We start from the raw sequence: 23,009 nt of genomic DNA on the forward strand, positions 1-23,009 counted from the left end.
ACCTGTATATTTTATGCAAGAGGTACATGATTTAAAGTAGAAAAGTAAGTTTTCCATTGTCTGCTTTGGTGTCATTATGAACCTAAAAAACAAATATTGATTTTATATTTGCTGTTCTCCTTCACTTCTTTGCATGCACAATGATGACAGATAGGCCTGAGAAAACACTGCCTTTTGACTTTGACTATTGTAGCTACTAAGAATTGTAGATTAAGTAAAGCTGTATGTCTGTTCACTTTAGTCTGTGGTACTTCTGAAAAAAAAGTTATCTAGTAATTAACAGCATCCACTATGTACTATTTGATAGATTTATGTAGTAATGTATCCCAGCATGTAAATATAATGTCTCTGCAATAAAACACATTTCTATGAAAAGAAAGAGGCTGTGGTAGCTTTTTTTTTCATTGCCATGATGCACTGGAGGAATTGAACATACAGTCTATGTGAACAATGAGTTTTATTGATTATTTCTGTTTACTAAATAACTTTTACATGTTTGCATCATATATAAATATATAGGTGTATATGTAGATATGTGTGTGTATAATGCAAACATTAAAAATTATTTACTAAACAGAGATGAGAGAGAGAGAGAGAGAGAGAGAGAGAGAAAGCTGAAATCTGGAGTCTACTAGATAGTTCTATTCAGCAATTATATATTAATGACATCTGACCAAGCTTAACAAGGCTTTTAAAAATGTGGTAATCCACTTAAAGACTCACTTGTAGCTATGAAAAGTCCATTGCATGTGACCCAAAGCACTAATTTTTTAGAGCCTCTGTTTACTGTATACCAATTTTACTAAGTTCTCTATGCCTTTGAATTGAGTTGGTCCACACATCTTAAAGTTGCCAAATTTGAAAAATGGTACTCTACAAAATATTTTTGGGATGCCTTAGGGATTAGCAATGGGAGGGTATTCCATTCTCCTACTATCTATTCCTCACCAGATAGACACAATTGGATTTCACCCAGGTGTGAATCATAGTTGCCATTTTGTATCATATTATTATGATAATTCTAAAATTATCCATGTTTTTAATTGAAGTATCTATTCATGTAGGATTTTAATTCATTCCAGACTTTCCAAAATGTGCCTTTTTTTCCTCTACAGACGCTTTGTGCTAGATTGCAGTTTGTTGCCAAGGGAGTTAATGAGAAAAAGAGAAAATCCAATGTAAATCCTCTAGAACATGAAAAGACTTTGATCATTAATTATGCAAAAAGCACAGCTAAATTCATTTTCTTTGTACTAAAAATAATTCAAAAGTGTAAAAATGTTTTGTGCCACTTCCCAAGTCACCAAGCATTCTGCAAATCACCTTGAATATTTTTGTGAATCCCCAAACATATTCAGCCTGAGCATGGAACATACGACTTAAAAATCAAATATCGACCCTGATATTTTCTGTGGATTATCCTTTTCACCTAAATACATGTGGTTCCAGTCTACTAACTATATATGTATATATTGCTACAGGGCAGCACATATTTCAGTAATTCCCTGGGAAGGCAACAATTTGTGAAAATCTAGTATAAAGTCTGTGTAAGTCTCCCAACTCTCTAGGTTTTATTTGTAGTTTAACTTTATGATTTATAACTCAATAATCTTCCACACATCCAATCTGACTACTGGATCAGTTCATTCTTTAACAAACTCAGACCTATTCAAATGTAGTTAGTAGCTGTTAGAATACAGGACACAGTCATTTTTTTATCCATAGCAGTTCCTTCTGCTGTCTTATCTTGATTCTGATTAAGCCATGCCTAGAAACTGAACACTGCTTCAAAGTGGCAGAGATGTTTCATTCATTAATAGAGGAGCTGAACAGGAAAATTACTTGATTTGCTGAAGAAAACTCTGACATCATGAACAATCATATGGAATATTGAACCATGTATCTATAAAACATGATGAGACATATAGGCAGCTTCTGCTGTCCTTCATTGGTCCCATCCACATTATGATTGGTAGAACAAATGTAAAGTTGGGTTTTGAGTAAAAGTGTGTACTAACAGATTTATTAGCATTACACTTTTATCAAATCAAATTGTCTTTCAAGTGAAGTATGACTTAAAATGACTACTAGTTAGTCTTTGGGATAAAATAGAACAGGGGATCCTATCTGGAAGGTAGGAAGGAAGAGTAAAATACACCCCCAAAAAAGACCAAATGATAGTCTGTGTTACACAGTGGCTAATCTGATATACTGATAATCTGTGTAACAAATAGGCGCATTTAAAAGCTTCAAGTGCAACCAGAGAGATAAAAACAGTGCCTGCTATCACATCTGAAAGCAAAACATTTTATAATGTTTTGTATTACTTCCTTTAATTAATTCTGAATCTCTCTGCCATTTACTGGTTTTGATTTTGGGGGTGGGTTTCTTTTTTATGTCTCAAACCATTTTGTTTCACTGTGGGGCATGAGTATATCCAGGGCTTTTTTTTCTCATTGAACACTCAGAATGGAGTTCCGGCACCTTTTTTGGATGGAACCTTGTAGGGTAGGCAACGCAGGTTGTATAACATGTGTGAATTCTGGCACCTTTTTGTTTTACAAAAAAAGCACTGAGTATATCAGAGTATAGGTGCAATTTAGCATTGTGACTCATCTTTTTCTTTTCCTCAGCTGAAGATGATTTGTGGAGTACCTGTGGAGTAAGACTACAGCCACAGCTTTGCCTAACGTCTTTAATTGCCACTGATGTTTTTGACCTTGAGCTCTTTAGAATTAAGGAGTTGGGAAATTATTGTGTTAAGTATTGGTCAACATCACTAAGCTAAAAAGAACCCAGTGTTCTTTTGAGTAGCCACTCTTTTTTTATGAAAGGAATGCCTCTGGCTTCCTGATGATCTTGAGAGGCCTTTGAAGAACTTTTTTTCTACACCATTTCTAACATGGCAATCACAATTTATACATTTATACATTTCAGTCACACTGCAGACTTAAAGAAAAGCATTTTTACACGGACAGTTTAATTTAATTCAATTTCTACTGACTTTTAGCACTGAATTTGCCTTTATTAGTGCAGTCACATACTAGGTTGATTTTTTTTTACTGCTTTCACTGAGATTTCCACCCGTATTCAAAGACCCCTCTCCTTTTCCTTTTCTTACTGCCAGCTGAGAGTCCATTAATGTATATGTGAAGTTTGGATTTTTAGAGCAGCAACTCATTCAGAATTGCTTTTTGCTATTTAACACTTCATTTACCCACTCTGGAGAGATCCTTTTGGTGCTCTTTGTCATGCCCTTTTGATTTTATTACTTTGAACAGATATCGTTTCTTCATTCCTTACCCCTACTTCCAAATCATAAATAAAAAACAAAAACGCCAAGGAGTACCTTTGGCTGATCATGAGTCATTTACAATAAATAGGCTCAGATCTAGTTAGTTCTTTTGACATTAGACCATCAAAATTTCAGAGACTGGAATAAGCTTTTTAAAAACAAAAGAAAAGAAAAAAATGTAATGTCAAAATCCTTGAAGAGAATAATGGCAATCCCTTCAATATTGCTCTCAAGAACAGGATGTGATTCCACGTAGCCACCAAGAGACAAAAATGATCTGCCTGATGCTACCACAGATCTCTGGGAGAGTTCAGATAGCAAGTGCAAGAGAAGAGGTGGCAGTAAAAAAAAATGATAAAAGAAATTTACAAAGGGGATTGGGATAAAGAAAAAAGTTTGGGTATCTACCATCAGCAGATAGTCCAAATCAATTCAAAAAATATACTTGTACATATACACTATAGCAGGGGTGTCAAACTCAATTTCATTGAGGGCCGCATCAGCACTGCAGTTGCCCTCAGGGGGCCGGGTGGGTGTGGCCTCGGTGGGCGTGGCCTACTGGGTGGGTGTGGCTAAAGTGCGTATGGCCTACTGGGTGGGCATGGCCAGCTCTACATCGTTTGCATCAAGGATGCCTATGGGGGCCTGGGCAGGAGTGGGACAGATCTGAGGGTCTCTGGCAGGAGGAGGGTCTCTGGGCCAGGGCTAGGGCAGTGGGGGCCATTCCCTCACTGTTTCCAGGATGGCTTCGCGGGCCGCATGAAACCACTTCACGGGCCGGATCTGGACCCCGGGCCTTGTGTTTGACATGTCTGCACTATAGAAAAGAAATAAATAGGTATCTGCTTTTTGTGACCTTAGCACTTACCAGGAGAATGACAAAACCATGGCTGGGCAATTCTGGGAGTTATAGTCCACACACTGTAAAGTTGCCAAAGTTGAGAAACTTTATTCTAGAGCATTAAAAAAAAGTGATACTATGTTCTTTAGGCTATTTTTGTTATAAATATGAAATAGTCATTCATGCGTAGCAGACAGGGAAAGATCTGAGTGATAGAGCTCCATCTAGTGGATTGGCTGGAGATTCAAGAGAAATATTACCTCCAGTCCTGATGTTACTGATTCTCTGCTTCAACCAACAAATTGTCTTCATTTTTTCAAGCATAAATCAGTTACAACAAAGTACATTGCTGTAGGAAGAGTAACAACTGACTGGATTTAAAGTTGTATATCAGCCAAATTTATGTATTAGTCTGTGTCAAAAGGAACAGTCATTCAAACACTGCTCTGAATCCAAATTCTTGTGGAAGAAGAGTTAATTTAACTTTTAAGCCACTCTCTAAAAACGAATCATACAATTATAGACTTGAGTAGTACCACAAGGATCATTTTGTGCCCAATCCTCTGCAATGTATTAGGAAAATAATTAAAACCATTCATGAAATCCAGTCATCCTCTTATTAAAAATGTTAACAGATGAAGAACTCACACCTTCCACAGTATACTTCCACTACTGTACAGATCCTACCATTAGAAAGTTGGTCTCTGTATTCAAACAAAATCTTTATTTGTTATTTCAGGTCCTGGTTATTCCTGTGGTTATGGAAAATATTTGTTGGCTGTAACTTCCCTTTATGTATCCAAATATGCCTATTGTGGCTCTCCTCTTTTTCAGAGTGAAAGTCCAAAGTTTTTTCAGCCTATCTGCAGAAGCCTCATCATTAAATTCCTATGCCATCTTCATTTTTCTCTTCTGAGAAACCTTCTTCCGAATATTTTTTTACAAATACATAACTGGTAAGGCTTGAATTGTCAATTCAAAAAGGAGCTTAAAATACTTGCAGTAAAAACATTTTTGGAATCTTTCCTTCCTCTTCGAAAATGATAGCCTGATTGTTAATTTAATTAAATACTCATACACACAGTATGTACCCTGCTTTCAGGACAAGTAATATGCTGCAAAGCATCCGAAATGTAGTATGAAATTGTAAGCCCAAAATAATTTTACAAAACATCATGTAAGGAAAAAAGAGGCATTCTTAAAATTACATCAGTATCATTCAATGTATCTCTCTACATCTTTCTGTGTTTGCCAACCTTGATTCCTTTATGTACTTCATACACTGCTTTTTGTGAAATGTTGACAATTTTTTTAAAAATAGAGTGACTCTACTGGGGAAGGTGAACATTTGAATTCTGCCTGCTTTGTGATATAAAGAAATCCTAAAACAGGACCTGTTGGGGATGCTCTCACAACACAAATTCTCTGACAATGTTGCCCATGAGTCTAAAATATAATTCTGGTTCAGGAACAGAGAAAGAATACTAATACAATACATGCTACAGTATTTTGCATCAATGGAGCTGGATTGGCAGCATTTCATGAAAATATTGTGATGTTAATATATAAGTATACCAAAAATAGATATTGTTTATAAGAATTTTTTTAAGTTGGCCAGTACCTTTCTTCTAGCTTTTTATTCCAGTAGCTATCTCCATGATGCCAGCTATCGTTTCCTAGGAACAAGATATTTATAAATAGATATGTGTGCTGGCTGTAGATTATTTTTTTAAAAAAACACACTGCACACTGCTTGTAATAGAAATAGAGATGTGGAGAAAATTCCATCATTGACTGATGGCTCTAAGCAAGTGTAAATTCACTTCTGGTACTGCAGTGACTCCTAGTGTGCAATATAAAAAACAGTCAAATGAAGACAAATATACCTGTCCCAGGATAATGTTGAAGGATCTAATGTAGGTCAGTCCCCTGGATTAGAGATTTAGTCTTCGAAGCTTTTGGACACATGCTGGAGGCCATCCTCAGGGAATGTGTGCTTTGGGCTATTCTATGAATAGCATTTATGTGATGATACCTGGTTGTGTGTGGCTTTTTAGTTATTGGTTGGAGTGTTGTTGGCTAGTTAGTAAGTCATTGACTGTTGTTTCTTTGTGCTACCTGATAAGCTGATGGTAAATCAGCATCCTGTTGTAAGTCAACATGCAGACAGGCAAGCACCACATAAATACTACATATAGAATAGAATACTATTCTATACGTAACCCAAAGCACACAGTTCCGTGAGGATGGGGTCCAGCATGAGTCCCAAAACTTGGAAGACTAAACTTCTCATCCTGGTGACTGATCCAGATTGGATCCTTCAGAAAATCACAGAGGGAGAATGTACGTTGATCTGATGTCCCTGTAGAATTTGCAACACAGGACATGTGAGATATCTTCGGGCTTCCCGATTTACCACATGTACACATTCGCTCAGCTATTGGGTTTTTATCATATCTGCCCTGCAAGAGTGCTGAGGGGAGGAAATTCCGTCTGGTTCTAAAATTGCTATTCTACTCTTAGGAAAAGGCAAGTCTTTCAGATACCTTGTTGGTTCCCACATACCTGTTGTGATTCAGGGCCAGCCTGTGGGTCCGGCAGCCGGCTCAGATGTCTCGGATGACTCAGATGAGGGGGAGGAGGAGGGTGTGGAAGATGAATTGGCTGATGATGGTTTGGAGGCTTCGCAGAGCCCCCAGCCGGGGCCCTCTTCTCAGCTGCGTGAGCCCGATAGTGCGGAGGATGATGACCCACAGCTGGCCCTGTTCAAGGACGCCCGACGCAGAAGGCAGTCGAGCAGGAACTAGCAAAAAAAGGCTGTGGGACTCCTCGGGAGGAGGCACAGGGAGACCACGCCCTGAACTCTAAATAAAAGGAGTGTTTGGGGAAGGGCTGGTTGCTGAAAGCAACCCTTCCGTTTGAGGATTCAAGTTCCAGTGTTTTTGTTTCTTGTTTGTGTAATAAATCTTGGCAGACGCTTTGCAGCCTCAGACGCTCTCCAATCTCTACTGTTTGAACAGGGGTTTGCCTTATTGCAAGGCCGGTAGCAGGCTGGTTCAGAACAATACCCCATTTAATCAGATTTCTGCTGTGGAGAGATATCCTGTTAAGTTCTAGCTGGAACTACATGTCTCTTATTTTACTTACGTGGCTTGATCATAGGAATATTAAAATATTTTAATATTAAAATATTAAATATTAAAAACTGGGGAGAGTATTGGCATTTTGTGTTGTGCTAAGTTAGGAGGAAAGATAAGAGGATGGAAGTCTGGGTTGTGTAGAAGGTCAATCAGGGAATTAATGTAAAGATTGAAAAGGGAAGGGGCCAAGATATATCCCGGTATACTCCTTTTTGTTCACTTATTGAATCAGATAAAGTTCCTTGAGGATTACACCTCACTTTTAAGATGGAGTTAGAATTATAACTTTTGTATGAAATACAGGAGGTGTTTATTGATAGTAGTACTTTTTAATTTATCCCAGAGGGTACTTCTGGATATTGAATCAAAGGTCTGTTTAAAGTCAAGGAAGGCCACAAAAAGAGATTTTTTTATATGTATATTTTTATACAAGGTGGTGGAGTACCAAAATATGGTCAATTGTTGATTTTCCTTCCCTGAATCTAGCTTGTTCATCTTTAAATATGCCCTCTGAGATTATCCAGTCTTGAAGTGTGTGGTTTAAGTGCTTAGCATACAACTTGCTAACAACATTCAGTAAACTAATGGGCCTGTAGTTATATGGATTGTTTTTATTGCCCTTTTTATAGATTAGTACAATAATTGCCATTCCCCAATCTCTTGGTTTACAACCAGTCAGATCTATAAATGTAAAAAGAGCTGCTATAAGGATTGTCCACCAGCTAGGGTTCTTTTCAATTATTTCTGGTAGAACATAATCAGCACCAAGAGCCTGATTAACCTTAAGGGATGTGATCAGCTGGGATACTTCTTGTGGCTTAAGTGGAGGCCAGTAAGGGGCTGGATCCAAATTAATCTGGCTCTCATTTATTTCATGAGCAGAATCCATATATAACTCTCTAAAGTATTCCTTCCAGATGTGAGCTGGTACTTGGTTAGTTGGAAGAGGGAGTGATTTTCTCAGTCCTCTAGTGATATTCCAAAAAAGAGATGTATCTTTCAACCTAACTGATTGAATTAATTTGTACCAGGACTCCTTCAATGCCACACTTTTCTTTTCTTTTCTTTTCTTTTCTTTTCTTTTCTTTTCTTTTCTTTTCTTTTCTTTTCTTTTCTTTTCTTTTTTTCTTTTCTTTTCTTTCCTTTTTTCTTAGGACCTTATATTGTACCTCCAAACATCTTAAGTAGTGAATTTGATCCTCAGAAGGAAAGTTTTTACTTTTTCTATACTTCTTATTATATGCCCTTTTTAATTGTACACAGGCCTGATCATACCATTTTCTATTCTTTATAACCTGCTTTTTGGAATGAGGCTGTGTTCCATTGGCAAGAACTGATTTCAGACTGGCAATTAAGGTTTCAAAACCATCTAGATATGATCCTTGAGATTTACTTTCTAGGAGATGTGCATACAGTTCTAGAGTTTCTGAGGCTTGCATGCATTTAGTCACTTCAATTGTGTTTTTCTCAGTCCATTTAATTCTCACTTGGGTATTATACAGTAGTGGGATTCAGCCAGTTCACACCAGTTCGACAGAACCAATAGCTAATTTTTTGTTTGTTGATGTTGTTGTTAGTTGCAAAGTTGTGTCCGACCCATCGCGACTCCATGGACAATGTTCCTCCAGGCCTTTCTGTCCTCTACCATCTTCTGGAGTCCATTTAGGCTCACTCCTACTGCTTCAGTGACTCCATCCAGCCACCGCATTCTCTGTCGTCCTCTTCTTCTCTTGCCCTCAACCTTTCCCAGCATTAGGCTCTTCTCCAGTAAGTCCTTCCTTCTCATTAGGTGGCCAAAGTATTTGAGTTTCAACTTCAGGATCTGGCCTTCTAAAGAGCAGTCAGGGTTGATCTCCTCTAGGACTGACTGGTTTGATCGCCTTGCAGTCCAAGGGACTCGCAGGAGTCTTCTCCAGCACCATAGTTCAAAGGCCTCAATTCTTTGGCACTCAGCCTTTTTTATGGTCCAATTTTCACTGCCATACATTGCAACTGGAAAGACCATAGCCTTGACTATACGCACTTTTGTTGGCAGGGTGATGTCTCTACTTTTTAGTGTGCTGTCTAGATTTGCCATGGCTTTCCTCCCGAGGAGCAAGTGTCTTTTAATTTCTTGGCTGCAGACCCCATCTGCGGTGATCTTGGAGCCCAGGAAAATAAAATCTGTCACTATCTCCATTTCTATTTGCCAGGAATTGAGAGGGCTGGATGCCATGATCTTGGTTTTCTTAATGTTAAGTTTCAACCCAACTTTTGCACTCTCCTTCTTCACTCACAACAAGAGACTCTTTAGTTCCTCTTCACTTTCTGCCATTAGAGTGGTATCATCTGCATATCTTAGGTTGTTGATATTTCTCCCGGCAATCTTAATTCCAACTTTTGATTCATCTAGACCTGCCTTTCTCATGATGTGCTCTGCATATAAGTTAAACAGGCAGGGTAACAGTATACAACCTTGCCGGACTCCTTTCCCAATTTTGAACCAATCAGTGGTTCCCTGTCCAGTTCTCACTGTTGCTTCTTGACCCATGTATAGGTTTCTCAGGAGACAAATAAGATGGTCTGGTACTCCCATTTCTTTAACAACTTGCCACAGTTTGTTGTGATCCACACAATCAAATGCTTTAGCATAGTCAATGAAACAGAAGTAGATGTTTTTCTGGAACTCCCTAGCTTTCTCCATGATCCAGCGTATGTTGGCAATTTGATCTCTAGTTCCTCTGCCTCTTCGAAATCATGCCTGTACTTCTGGTAGTTCTCGATCCACATACTGCTGGAGTCTGCTTGTAGGATTTTAAGCATAACTTTACTAGCATGTGAAATGAATGCAAAGGTGCGATAGTTTGAACATTCTTTGGCACTGCCTTTCTTTGGAATTGAAATGTAAACTGATCTTTTCCAATCCTGTGGCCATTGTTGAGTTTTCTAAATTTGCTGGCAAGTTGAGTGTAGCACTTTTACTGCATCGTCTTTTAAGATTTTGAATAGCTCAGCTGGAATATTGTCACCTCCACTAGCTTTGTTGTTGCTCAGCTTTCCTAAGGCCCATTTCACTTTCCATTCTAGGATGTCTGGCTCGAGGTCAGTGACCCCCTCATTGTGGTTATCAGGGATGTTAAGCTCATTTTTGTATAGTTCTTTTGTGTAATTTTGCCATCCCTTCTTAATCTCTTCTGCCTCCTTTATCATGCCCATTTTTGAATGAAACGTTCCCTTCATCTCTCCAATTTTCTTGAAGAGATCTCTAGTCCTCCCTATTCTATTGTTTTCTTCTATTTCTTTGCACTGTTCATTTAAGAAGGCATTCTTATCTCTTCTAGCTATTCTCTGGAATTCTGCATTCAACTGGGTGTATCTTTTTCATTCTCCCTTGCCTTTCACTTTCCTCCTGTCCTCAGCTATTTGTAAAGCTTCCTCAGACAGCCATTTTGCTTTCTTGCATTTCTTTTTCTTTGGGATGGTTTCAGTTGCTACTTCTTGTACAATGTTGCGAACCTCCGTCCATAGTTCTTCAGGCACTCTGTCTATCAGATCTAATTCCTTAAATCTACTTGTCACCTCTACTGTATATTCAACAGGGATATGATTTAGTTCATACCTGAGTGGCCTAGTGCTTTTCCCTACTTTCTTCAGTTTAAGCCTAAATTTTGCAACGAAAAGCTAGTGGTCTTGTTTTTACTGACTGTATAGAGCTTCTCCATCTTTGGCTGCAGAGCTTATAGTCAATCTGATTTCTGTGTTGACCGTCTGGTGATGTCCATGGGTAGAGCCATCTCTTGGGTTGTTGGAAAAGAGTGTTTGCTATGACCATCGTATTCTCTTGACAAAATTCTATCAGCCTGTGCCCTGCTTCATTTTGTACTCCAAGGCCAAACTTGTCTGTTATTCTGGTTATCTTTTGGCTTCCTACTTTAGCATTCCAATCCCCCATGATGATAAGGACATCATTTTTTGGTGTTAGTTCTATAAGGTGCTGTAGGGATTCATAGAAGTAGTCAATTTCATCCTCTTCAGCACTGGTGATTGGAGCATAGATTTGGACTACTGTGGTATTGAATGGTTTGCCTTGGATTCGAAGTGAGATCATTATGTCATTTTGGGGATTATATCCCAGTATTGCTTTTCCTACTATTTTATTGACTATGAAGGCTACTCCATTTCTTCTGAGGGATTCTTGCCCGCAGTAGCATACCTGATGATCATCTGAATTAAATTCACCCATTCCTGTCCATTTTAGTTCGCTGATACCTAAGATGTCGATGTTCAGTCTTGTCATCTCTTGTTTGACCACGTCCAGCTTTCCTTGATTCATGGATCTTACATTCCAGGTTCCTATGGAGAAAAAATCTTTACAGCATCAGACTTTCCTTTCACCACCAGACATATCCACAGCTGAGCGTCCTTTCGGCTTTGGCCCAGTCGCTTCATTCTTTCTGGCGCTACTAGTACTAGCCCTCTGCTCTTCCCCAGTAGCATACTGGATGCCTTCCGACCTGAGGGGCTCATCTTCCAGCGTCATATCCTTTTTTCTTTTGGTACTGTCCATGGGGTTTTCATGGCAAAGATACTGGAGTGGGTTGCCATTTCCTTCTCCAGTGGATCACGTTTTGTCAGAACTCTCTGCTATGACCTGTCCATCTTGGGTGGCCCTGCACGGCATAGCTCATAGCTTCATTGAATTAACCAAGCCCCTTCACCATGACAAGGCAGTAATCCATGAAAGGGGTGTTTTTGTTACCCAGGCCCAAAATGGACTTCCAGAAGTGGCATCCACACAGAGAACCAGTTGTTCGCATATTTGAATCCCACCACTGAAATTATAGTTATCAAGCCTTGGTGGATAGTTTGAGTTAGCTCTTAGAAATTCCTAGTGGGATGTAAAAAAAAATATCAAAAGGTCACATGCTACTCTCAAGTATTCAACTATAGATTTTCTTCCTACAGCCCAATAGATGTATTCTACTAGGTGGTCCCCCACTTATGGAACCATTAAGGATACATAGGTCCAGATGTGCAATCATCTGTCTTGCACATAGACCTGCCCTTGTAGGTCTTTAAATTCTCAAGATTATAAGGGTTCATCAAAATGGATCTTAAATTGATTTGTGTGTGATCATTTGGTGCCATCCTAGCATTAAAATCCCCGTCTATAATTATTGCATCTGTAGGATATTTTTTACATGGTCCCAAATATTATTTTAATATATTTTATTGATTTTTACAATAACAGTCTTTAGTACTTGGTAAACAAGATGTTATCTGGGTTCATGTAGTTAACAACAATCAATAATATTTAATTTCTATGATTTCATAATCAGCATACTAGCTAGAAATACCTTTCCTTGATCTTCTCTTCTTTCAATAATATTCTCCTTTTACCAACATTGAACAAATATGGTTTTTAGTATTTTCAATACATATAAAGTTGAATATATATTTTTTCTAATATTTATACGAATAACAATAACATCGATATCAGTGATGTTATTGATGTTGTTGATGTTACATGCTCCCAAATTTCATTGACCAGATTGTTCTTATGAAGAAGGGAAATATAAATATTTAAAAGCAAAATTTCTACCTGTTGGGTAAAAGCAAGGTAGTCATAGCCCATAGCTGTAGAGAAAGCAGTTAACCCTCATAAGAGAAAGTTGCAAGGTTCCTTTGCATAATGCATTCTAACAAATGAATTATCATCTATTTCTTCCATTCAGAGGTACTTAATTTCCACTGAAAGTGGATCTTCTTTTGACTATTCTGATTCTTTATTTTAAGAATCCCTATGTTTATAATTCTGATGTTCTATGGCAAGCCATCCATAAGGCAGCAAACTCTTTAACATTTCCCATTTTTTGTATTGAAATACAGATAATCTTTAATTTACAACCAATCACTTAATGACTATTCAAAGTTACAACATACCCCCAAAAGGTACTTATGACCCAGTACTGAAGTTCTGACAGCTCCCCCTCCTGTGCTCATGTGACCACATTTTGAGTGTTCAGCAACTGGCCCACATTTACAACCATTTGCAGAATCCAGTGATTATGTGACCAAATTTATGCTGTTTTTGTTGAAAACTATGTTTACCTCTGGGTTTTAGCAAAAATGCCCCATAATAAACAATGGGTTTGCTTAACAACCATGGCATTTGCTTAACAATTGTGGCACTGCACTGCAGAAAAAGTTTGTAGATGAGCATAGACTCTAGGAAGCAAGGCCCTTAAAGGAAACTCTAAGAGTAATTCTCTGTAAAGAAACCATACACATTAAATACTGCTTGTTCTCTCAAATATGCCATTGCCTTTACAGTACCATTGTCTCATAGAATCTACTCCAACACAGGCCAGAGGGCAATAGTACAAGTCTTCTGTAACTTAATCTTGATTCCCAATGACTCCTGATGACTTCATGGATGTCTCCTTGACATTTTCTTGACAGTAATTTAGAAGTGGTTTGCTATAGTAACTATCTAGATATTTTTTTTCAATTTCCAAAGCTAGCGGACTCCCATCATACAACTCACCAGGTCTGAACTGCTTGGTATTTGAAATCAGAAAATGTTTCTGAAAGGGAACAGCATTAAATCTATTTCATTTCATTCCTAGTGGTCATTTTAAGAAAATATTCTTAAATGACAGAATGAACAACAGAGCACCATTAGTGTATTATGGAAATTTAATTCTCTCACTTTCATTTTCCTACAACTAATCCTTCGGTATGGCTGTGAAAGTTGGACCATAAGAAAAGTTGAGCGCCAAAGAATTGAGGCCTTTGAACTATGGTGCTGGAGACAACTCCTGCGAGTCCCTTGGACTGCAAGGCGATCAAATTGGTCAGTCCTAGAGATCAACCCTGACTGCTCTTTAGAAGGCCAGATCCTGAAGTTGAAACTCAAATACTTTGGCCACCTAATGAGAAGGAAGGACTCACTGGAGAAGAACCTAATGCTGGGAAAGGTTGAGGGCAAGAGAAGAATGGGATGACAGAGAATGAGGTGGCTGGATGGAGTCACTGAAGCAGTAGGCATGAGCCTAAATGGACTCCAGAAGATGGTAGAGGACAGAAAGGCCTGGAAGAACGTTGTCCATGGGGTCGCGATGGGTGGGACACAACTTCGCAACTAACAACAACAATCCTTTGGTGGAGGATGTGTGTGGTTGATGGAGATCTGGCTTCCTTTGAACATGTACCTTGCTTGATTGCTTCATCCTCACAATTAGATTTCAATCATTGGGATTTATATTTCTATGATTTGCTCTGTTAGATGTTATGCTGTTGTAGTTTCAGGAAGAAAAGACTTTCCTTGTTGTTCTTGTTTACTTATCACCATCTTGGGCTTTAGGAAAAGACAGGTCTACCTCTATTTTCTTCCTTCTTATTCCTCTATCATTGAATGTCCTTTCTCTGCCTTTCCAGTGTTATTCCAAAGCATCCTCAGCATTACTGTATTATTTTTTTTCCTCCATCATTGATTAAGTTTCTCAGGTAAAGTTCAGTTTTGACTGGCCTTTACCTGGCCTTTATCCAGTTTTTGAAGAATGCCTCATTTTGTTTCTGGATGTTGATATTTGGTCTAAGTCTCCATCTATTGACCTGTGCTCCTACAGCCTATAACATACATCCTTGGGTTTCTATTTTGAACTGCAAATAAGAGCAGGTTAACTGAACCATAATGTCCTAGAATGCAAGCCCTTATACCCATTACTGGTGTGATAATAGATGAGATAGATAGATAGATAGATAGATAGATAGATAGATAGATAGATAGATAGATAGATAGATAGATAGATAGATAGATAGATAGATATCACCAGTAGTGGGATTCAGCTGGTTTTGCACCAGTTCGGTAGAACTGGTAGCTAACCTTTTGTTGCCCAGGCCCAGAACAGACTTCCAGAAGTGGCATCCACACCCAGAACCTGTTGGCCACATATTTGAATCCCACCACTCGATATCACTATCATCTATCTACCTATCATCTGTGTCTGTCTACTTATTATCTACCTATCATCCATCCATCTATTTATCTAGCTATCTATCACAGAAAGAGAGGATAGACAGAAGATAGGTAGATAGATGATGGATTGATATTATATGAACATCCTTCCTTTCTATATTTTTTCTAATTTCCATTCCATGAAATTTCATTTTAATGTATGCCTATTAGTGTACATTCAAAGTGACAATAAAGTTATTATTCTATTATTATTCTATTCACTTCTTTCCCATCACATCCACATTTGGTCTTATATTTGGATAATATTGGAACTACTAGATCTGGGGGCAAAAATCTGGACAACCTTTAGACAGTAGCAAAGAGTTACAGAAAACTTTACCATTCTCTATCTAACTAATACAGTTTTTATAGCCATTCAAGTACCCCAACTATGTTTGCTGAAAATTATTAGCCTAGTTTTGTAACATTTTGAGACTTACACACTCAGCATGAGTTTGAGATGAACCGACCTCAAAAGACACCAACAATTAAGTTTAAAAGGACATTCACTAAATTTCACTGTTTCTACAGCTACTTATATTAGCCAAAACCTTTAATGTCCATTGTCAACAAGGGGTAGGCAAGATTTTGGTGGCCAGAAGATGCCCTTAGTCCTTTCTCACCATATACTAGCATCCACAATTTTTAATACTGATCACAAATTCTAGGTACTGCAGAAAGGGGGCTCTATATTGCCCTCCCTTAGTCTTCCCCCCCCCACCATCTCTTGAGAAAAATAGAAAAGGCAGAGATACCAATAATGACCATAACTTTTGGATCTGATTTAAGGCTAAAGAATTCATGTAGATCTGATTTCCCTTCTAAGTATTTGGAATCTGAACAGATGGTGTCTTCTGAACTGCAGCCATGTCTAAAAACCAAAGAGCAGCAGAAGAGTCAGTTTAGTCTCTCCTTCTCAAAATCTGTTCTCTGTTGCTATGGTGATTTCTCCGACTGTATCAGCCTCCCTGACTTGACCCATTACCAAACAACCGCATAGTCAAATGAGATTCTCAGCATTGCTTTTAAAAATATAATTTGGATGCCGATTTACCTGGGAGCTCAGTTTCATTGGGGGGAAATGCTGAGAGAAGAAGGAAAAAGGAAGACTGAATCAAAATTTGTTTGCCTAGCACTCCTTTCCATTCTGATCACCAAGTGTAATCTTCAGGAATGCTGAACAGCAATGAAATGAAAGATTTAACACTGAAAAGATGCTGCAATGAATTTATCTCTAGACTTGCTGTATGTTCCTAAGTATAATTATATAACAATAAATATTCCACAGAGGTGCTTAGGTTTGAAACTCTGGGCATTTTTCAAAAGTCCAGTTTACATTAATTTTTGGAAACAATTATTGCCAATGTTCACGGCTGCCAAGGGCAGAGCTCAGATTTAAGTTGAGAACTACTTCCTGTAGCACTTTGAATAAAGTGAGGGCCCAATTTTTGGACCAAATTAATCCAGTTGGCTGAGCTTCTAGAGTTAGAAGTTAAGAAATTTGTTCCTAAGACAGCATGCAATAGTTGGTGTGAGAGTACAGTGGCTACAGTATGAATGCAGGACTGAGACCAGTTTGGCCTAGTAATTAAGGTGCTCATCTAAAAACCAGGAGATGGTGAGTTCTAATTCCTGCCTCAGGTGAGAGCCAGCTGGGTGACTTTGGGGCAGTCATTCTCTCTCATCCCAACTTCTCAGTGGGAGCGCCTGCCCTTTGGAACCAGCTGCCAGTGGAGCTGAGGACTGCCCCCGACCTCCGTTCATTCCGCCAGGACCTGAAGACCTGGCTCTTCGAGCTCTCTGGCCCAGGCTGAGGATTAATCTTTTTAACTGGGGTTTTACTTATACAGGGATAAATTTAATTTTTTTAAACTTGTTTTTAACTTTTGTATTTTGGTTTTTAATTACCCTGTAAACCGCCCTGAGTCCTTTGGGAAAGGGCGGTATATAAATGTAATAAAATAAAATAAATAAATAAAATAAACTCACCTCACAGGGTTGTTGTTCTGGGGCAAAGAGGCCAAAGAGTATTTTGGATGTTCACCACCTTATAAAGTAATAAAGACGAGATAAAAATATAATAATAAATAAATATACAGCGCCTTTTGTATTTCTACCAGCAAGTCTGCAGAAGCAGACCTCCAAAATATCTGTGCAATGGATTGTTTGAGAAGGCTTTCTGCCTGGAGGTGACCCTATAACACTTGTTTGTATGAAGTGAAAAAAAATCTGCAAACCAGCACAAAAAATGGCACACAACCACATGCTATCTAAAATGTCAAATCTAGCAATATGCAAATTGCACCCTGAAGGCCAGCAAAACATTAAAGATAATATTTCAATTCTTTAACACAATGACCACTCCAAGAAAAAAGAAACCAGTTCCTTCTTGGGTGAAATGGTAGCAAAATCCCGAGTCTCTGCTGAGGTTTTTGTAAAATCATAGTGCCTCCCCCTTTCTAGGAGCAAAGATTTTCAGCCTGTCTTAAGACAGGAACAAAATCACCCTGATCTTTGTGAATTTCAAATGCTGTAACCAACATCAGTACTTATAGATAATTCTTGATTTAACACCATTCACTTAGCACCATCAGCACTGACAGGACAAGCCACTAGTTACATAAACCTAGCACCGATGATGTTACCTAGTTGGGTCATGAACTGTATACAAAAAACCTCACCAAGCACAGAGAGTACCAAGGAGCCCACAATCCTCCTCCTTCTTCTCCTTCGGCAAACATCTCTCTCTTTAGCTCTGTTGAAGTTACTTAGTTGGGTAATGAAATGTCTTCAAGAAAACAACCAAGCTCAGAGAGTATCAAGAACTGCTTGGTATTTGAAATCAGTTGGCAGCTCCTGGGAAAGTTAAAGGAAATTTTGGGCAGAAAGAATGATAAAAGGATAACTCTTTGGTAAGAAAAAAAAGAGGTCAAAAGGCATTGATTTATTTTCATTTCCCATAAAGGTGTGTTTTTCTACCTGGACAATATATCCTGAGAACATTTGGGGAGCACTAGCTTAAAAAAGGTTCTTTGCAATAAAATACAGCTCAGAGTCTTCCTAAATGCTTTTGATGTAGTTTTGATGTAGTTTGGCACTGCTTAAAGATAAGAAAGGAATGTATTTCCCCTTTTCTGCCTACTTTATTTTATTTTTTTAATTTTTAATTCCATTTATATCCCGCCCTTCTCCGAAGACTCAGGGCGGCTTACAAGCTTAGCAGTAGCCTTCATTCTATGTATATGCCTGCTTATTAGGGCTTTCACACACACCCCAAGCGGCATTATTACAAAGTCAGCTTAATTGCCCCCAACAATCTGGGTCCTCATTTTACCTGCCTCGGAAGGATGGAAGGCTGAGTCAACCTTGAGCCTGGTGGGATGCGAAGTTTCTTACTGCCTGAGCTAAGGAGCAAGGCTGTTAATATAGTAGGAGTGTCCATGGGATATGGTCAAAATGGCAACCCCACAGGGAGATAAAAGTTTTGACTGTTTTGGTGTATGACCCTTGTTCTTGCAGGCATTGAGTGAGATGGAGGGTTCAAGCAGCAACAGGCTTTATTGAGAGTTAGAACATAACAGAAGCAATCTAATAGCTGCTGCACAGCTATTTATACGGTTGGCCTCTAGGTGGTGACCAATAGATTTAAAGCAGCAGTTTCCTGCCCAAAAACCTACTTAACCGGCTGGAGACAGCCAGTCTAGTTTGGCCCAGCAACTGTTACAAAACATGCAAGTGAATTCAGCCATTAGCAAACATAAGCAAATAATTGTAGCATATAAGGCCAATACATTACATTACACGCTTTCCCCCTGGATAGCATTTGCTTACAAAATCTTGTAAGTACTTAGGTGGTCTTCGTGCTCATTCAGGACATTGGGGGGTTACTGGGAACTCCTGGTCTGCCTGCTTGCCTGCCAGGCTGGGTAGATCTGGGTACTGCAGTTCGGTGGAATCGAAACAATTCGAGTCCCTTTGGCTAGCCTGTCCCAGCCGGCCCAACCCAAAATCCAAATGTGCCGTGAAATCGGCAGGGCTGCTACTGTTGTAGGATGACTGTCCGGCTCCTGTGGTATAGCCTGTGTCTCCAGGGGAAAAGCTTCTATGGCCCCGGCCTTGTTCTCTTGTGCAAGAGTTCTTTCAGAGCGTGCAAACTGCTCTGCTGGAGTACTGACTCGTGGACTCAATGTCTGTACCTCTTGGGAGTCCTGAGCCAGCGACTGCTCTGCTAACCGCCAACACAACTGATCAATGTGTCGGCAAATGACTCTCCCATCTTCCAGGACCAACTCGTAGGAGAGTGGTCCTGACACCTTAGCAACCTTCGCTGCCACCCACAAGGCCCCTTGCCTGTAATTCCGGGTCCAAACCTGGTCCCCCACTTGTAAGTTCCTTGGTGCCTTCGGACATGCCATGTCTGAGGCTACTCTGTTGGGGTGCAGCCTGTCCAGCTTAGTGATTAGCCTCTTGCCCCAGTGAAGCTCTGCTGGGCTCTTGCCTGTGGTGGTGCAGGGCATTGTGTGCTGACATAATAGAAAATCAGCCAGCCTGTGGTGCCAATCCCCTGTGACAATGCGTTTCAGGGAATCTTTGGTTGTGCAAACCATGCGTTCTGCCTGCCCATTCAATGACGGGTGAAAGGGAGCCGACATGGCGTGCCTTATAAGGTTGGCCTTGAGGAAGGCCTGGAATTCTGACATACTGAACTGGGCTCCGTTGTCGGAGACTACGATGTCCGGAAGCCCATGTGTTGCAAACAGTGACTGCAACACCTGGATGGTCATATTGGAAATTGGAACCACCTTTTGCAGTAGTCATATTGGAAATTGGAACCACCTTCAACCATTTAGAGTGGCTATCGACCACTATTAAAAACAGCTGTCCCTGAAAGGACCCAGCAAAATCTATGTGGATCCTTGACCATGGTGTGTGTGTTTCCTCCCATCAGTGGACAGGGGCCTGCGGAATGTCTGGTCTGGATTGTTGACATGTGTAACATCCGTATACTTGGGCCTCGATAGCTTTATTTAGCCCTGGCCACCAGAGGTAGCTCCTCGCCAGTGCCTTCATCTGGACGATACCTGGATGGCCTTCATGCAGAGACTGGAGAACCCTGGGCCTGAACAAGTTGGGGACTACTGCCCCAAAGAATACACCCCTTATGAGCTGACAGCTCATTGTTCCTAATAAAAAACCCTTGGAACTCGGGTCCTGGGCTATTTTCCAGCCATCCTGTGTGAATCCATGCCAACACGTGACTTAGGGTCTTGTCGGCTGCTGTTTCTGCAGTGACGTCTCCTGTGTGTAGGGGGAACTCTGGCAAATCCTATATGGCTAAAATGCATGCAGCCAGAGCTGGAGCTGGCTCCACGTGTGGCAAATGCAATCTGCTAAGGCCGTCTGCGTGGCCCATTTCTTTGCCTGGTTTGTGGATCAGCCTGTAGCTGTAAGCTGAAAGGAATATAGACCACCTCAACATTCGTGGTGACAGAATTTGAGGTGTCTGTTTGTTTGTTGTGAACAATCCTAGCAAGGACTTGTGGTCAGTAAAGACCGCATCCATACAAATAGTCATGGAACTTTTTAACCCCGGCCATGATGGCCAAGGCCTCTTTGTCAATTTGCACATAATTACGCTCTGCGGAGGACAAGGTCCTCGAATAATATGCGATGGGGCACTGTGTCCCATCGGCCGACAAATGGCTCAGCACAGCCCCAACCCCATATGGGGACGCATCACATGCGATGCAAACTGGCAGCTTTTCGTTAAAGTGGGTGAGCACTGAGTTCGAGGATAACAGTGCTTTGACTGCCTGGAAACTCCTTTCGTGGATCTTGGTCCACTGCCACTGAGTGTTTTTGTCTAAGAGCCAGTGTAACGGCTCTGCCACTACAGCCTTATTTGGGATGAATGCATGATAAAAGTTTAGAAGGCCCAAGAAGGCTTGAAGCTCCCCCTTGGACCTAGGGCTTGGTACCAGCTGAATCGCTTTCAGCTTTGACTTTGCAGGATGGATGCCCTCAGCATCAATTCAAAACCCAAGGAATTCTGTACATTCGACCCCAATTTTGCATTTGTCTTTCTTTAATCTGAGTCCCTCAGCATGGAACCGCTGAAGAACGGCTCTAAGCCATTCAGCCAGAACTTCTGTGGACTCCCCGGCGATGAGTACATCATCGAAGTAGGGGCAGACCCCCGGAATACCCTTGAGCATATGCTCCATGATTCCTTGAAAAATCCCTGGGGCTACACTCACCCCAAATTGAAGATGCTTGACCTTGAAGGCCCCCCTATGTGTGACAATCATTTGGGCAGCTTCCATGGCCTTGTCCACTGGCAGCTGCTGATAGGCCTGCGCTAAATCTAATTTAGCGAACATACGGCCTCCTTGCAATGACGCCAGAATATGGCTGACAACTGGGATAGGGTACACATGCTGTTGTAGTGCCCGGTTAGTGGTGCACTTGTAGTTGGCACATATTCGTACCTCTCCGTTGGCCTTGAGTGGCGTTACAATGGGGGTTTCCCACTCCCCACTGTTTACGGGCTGCAAAACCCCCTGACTGACAAGCTTGTCCATCTCTGCATCAATTTTATGCTTCAATGCAAACGGCACATGACGGGGCTTAACCCACATTGGCGATACCAGGGGATCAAGTTTAAGAGCTATCGGAGGGCCAATATTCCCAAACTTGGGCCGAAAACATCTGCGAATTCCTTGCAGATGGAAGACAAGTCTCTTGTTTGTGTCCAGTGAATGCCGGTTACTTGGATGCCCAATGCATCGAACCAATTGAGCCCTATGAGGCTCGTACATTGGCCATCTACCACAATCACATCTAGTGGGCCTGAAAAGCCCTTGAATTTCACCGCAAGTGTAGCTTCGCCCTTGATCGCCACTCTGGAGTTCTGGAAGTCAGTGAGTAAAATGTTAGATGGTCGAAGCTTGACCCATCTGTTGCTATGGCTGCAAACGTGCCGAAAGGTTCCGGTTGAGATGATGGATACAGCTGACCCTGTATTCAGTTCCATTTTACATGGAACTCCCTGAAGTTCGACCTGCAGTTGCAACTTCTGCTTAAGAGGTCGGTGGGCACCTGTGCGGAACACTCTCCTACAACTGGAGCAGAACCCTACTCTGTGTTGCCCCGGGACCCTGGTACCTCTCCTGAATGGCTCGTCCAGCTGGTGGTCCCTCTGGCAACCTCGACAGACAGCGGCAATGTGGCCTGGTTTCCCACATGCCTGGCATGTGGCTATTTTGAAATGGCAATCCGCACATTGATGGTGGCCTCCGCAGCCCAAGCACCTGGGGAACAGAACTGCCTTGTCAAATGGCCTCGGTTCCTTTTCCTGGTGCCTCTGTATCTTGTCGACTTCGTGGTCAGAGTTGGTGTCTTCCAATCGTTCGGCGTTCTCATGGTGGATGGTTTCTGTGTTTGGCATGCTTTTGGGGGGCTGCAGTGCCTTCACAGCCCCTCCGGTGGCTTCGTCCGCCATGACCTCCTTTAAGGCCTCTTGAAGTGAGACAGTCTCCTTAGCGAAGAGTTTTTGTTGGAGCTCTCTGTTCCTGAGTCCACAGACTAAGTGGTCTCTTAGTCTCTCTTCTAAGATGGTGAAATTGCAAAGTCACGATGCTTGATGAAGCACTGCGATGAATTCTGTCGCCAACTTGCCAGGTTATTGTTTGCGTTGCCCGAAGGTGTGCCTCCACGCTATCACAGATAACTTTG

This window comes from Vipera berus, assembly GCF_964194415.1.
Source record: "Vipera berus genome assembly, chromosome: Z".
NCBI classification, from domain to species: domain Eukaryota; kingdom Metazoa; phylum Chordata; class Lepidosauria; order Squamata; family Viperidae; genus Vipera; species Vipera berus.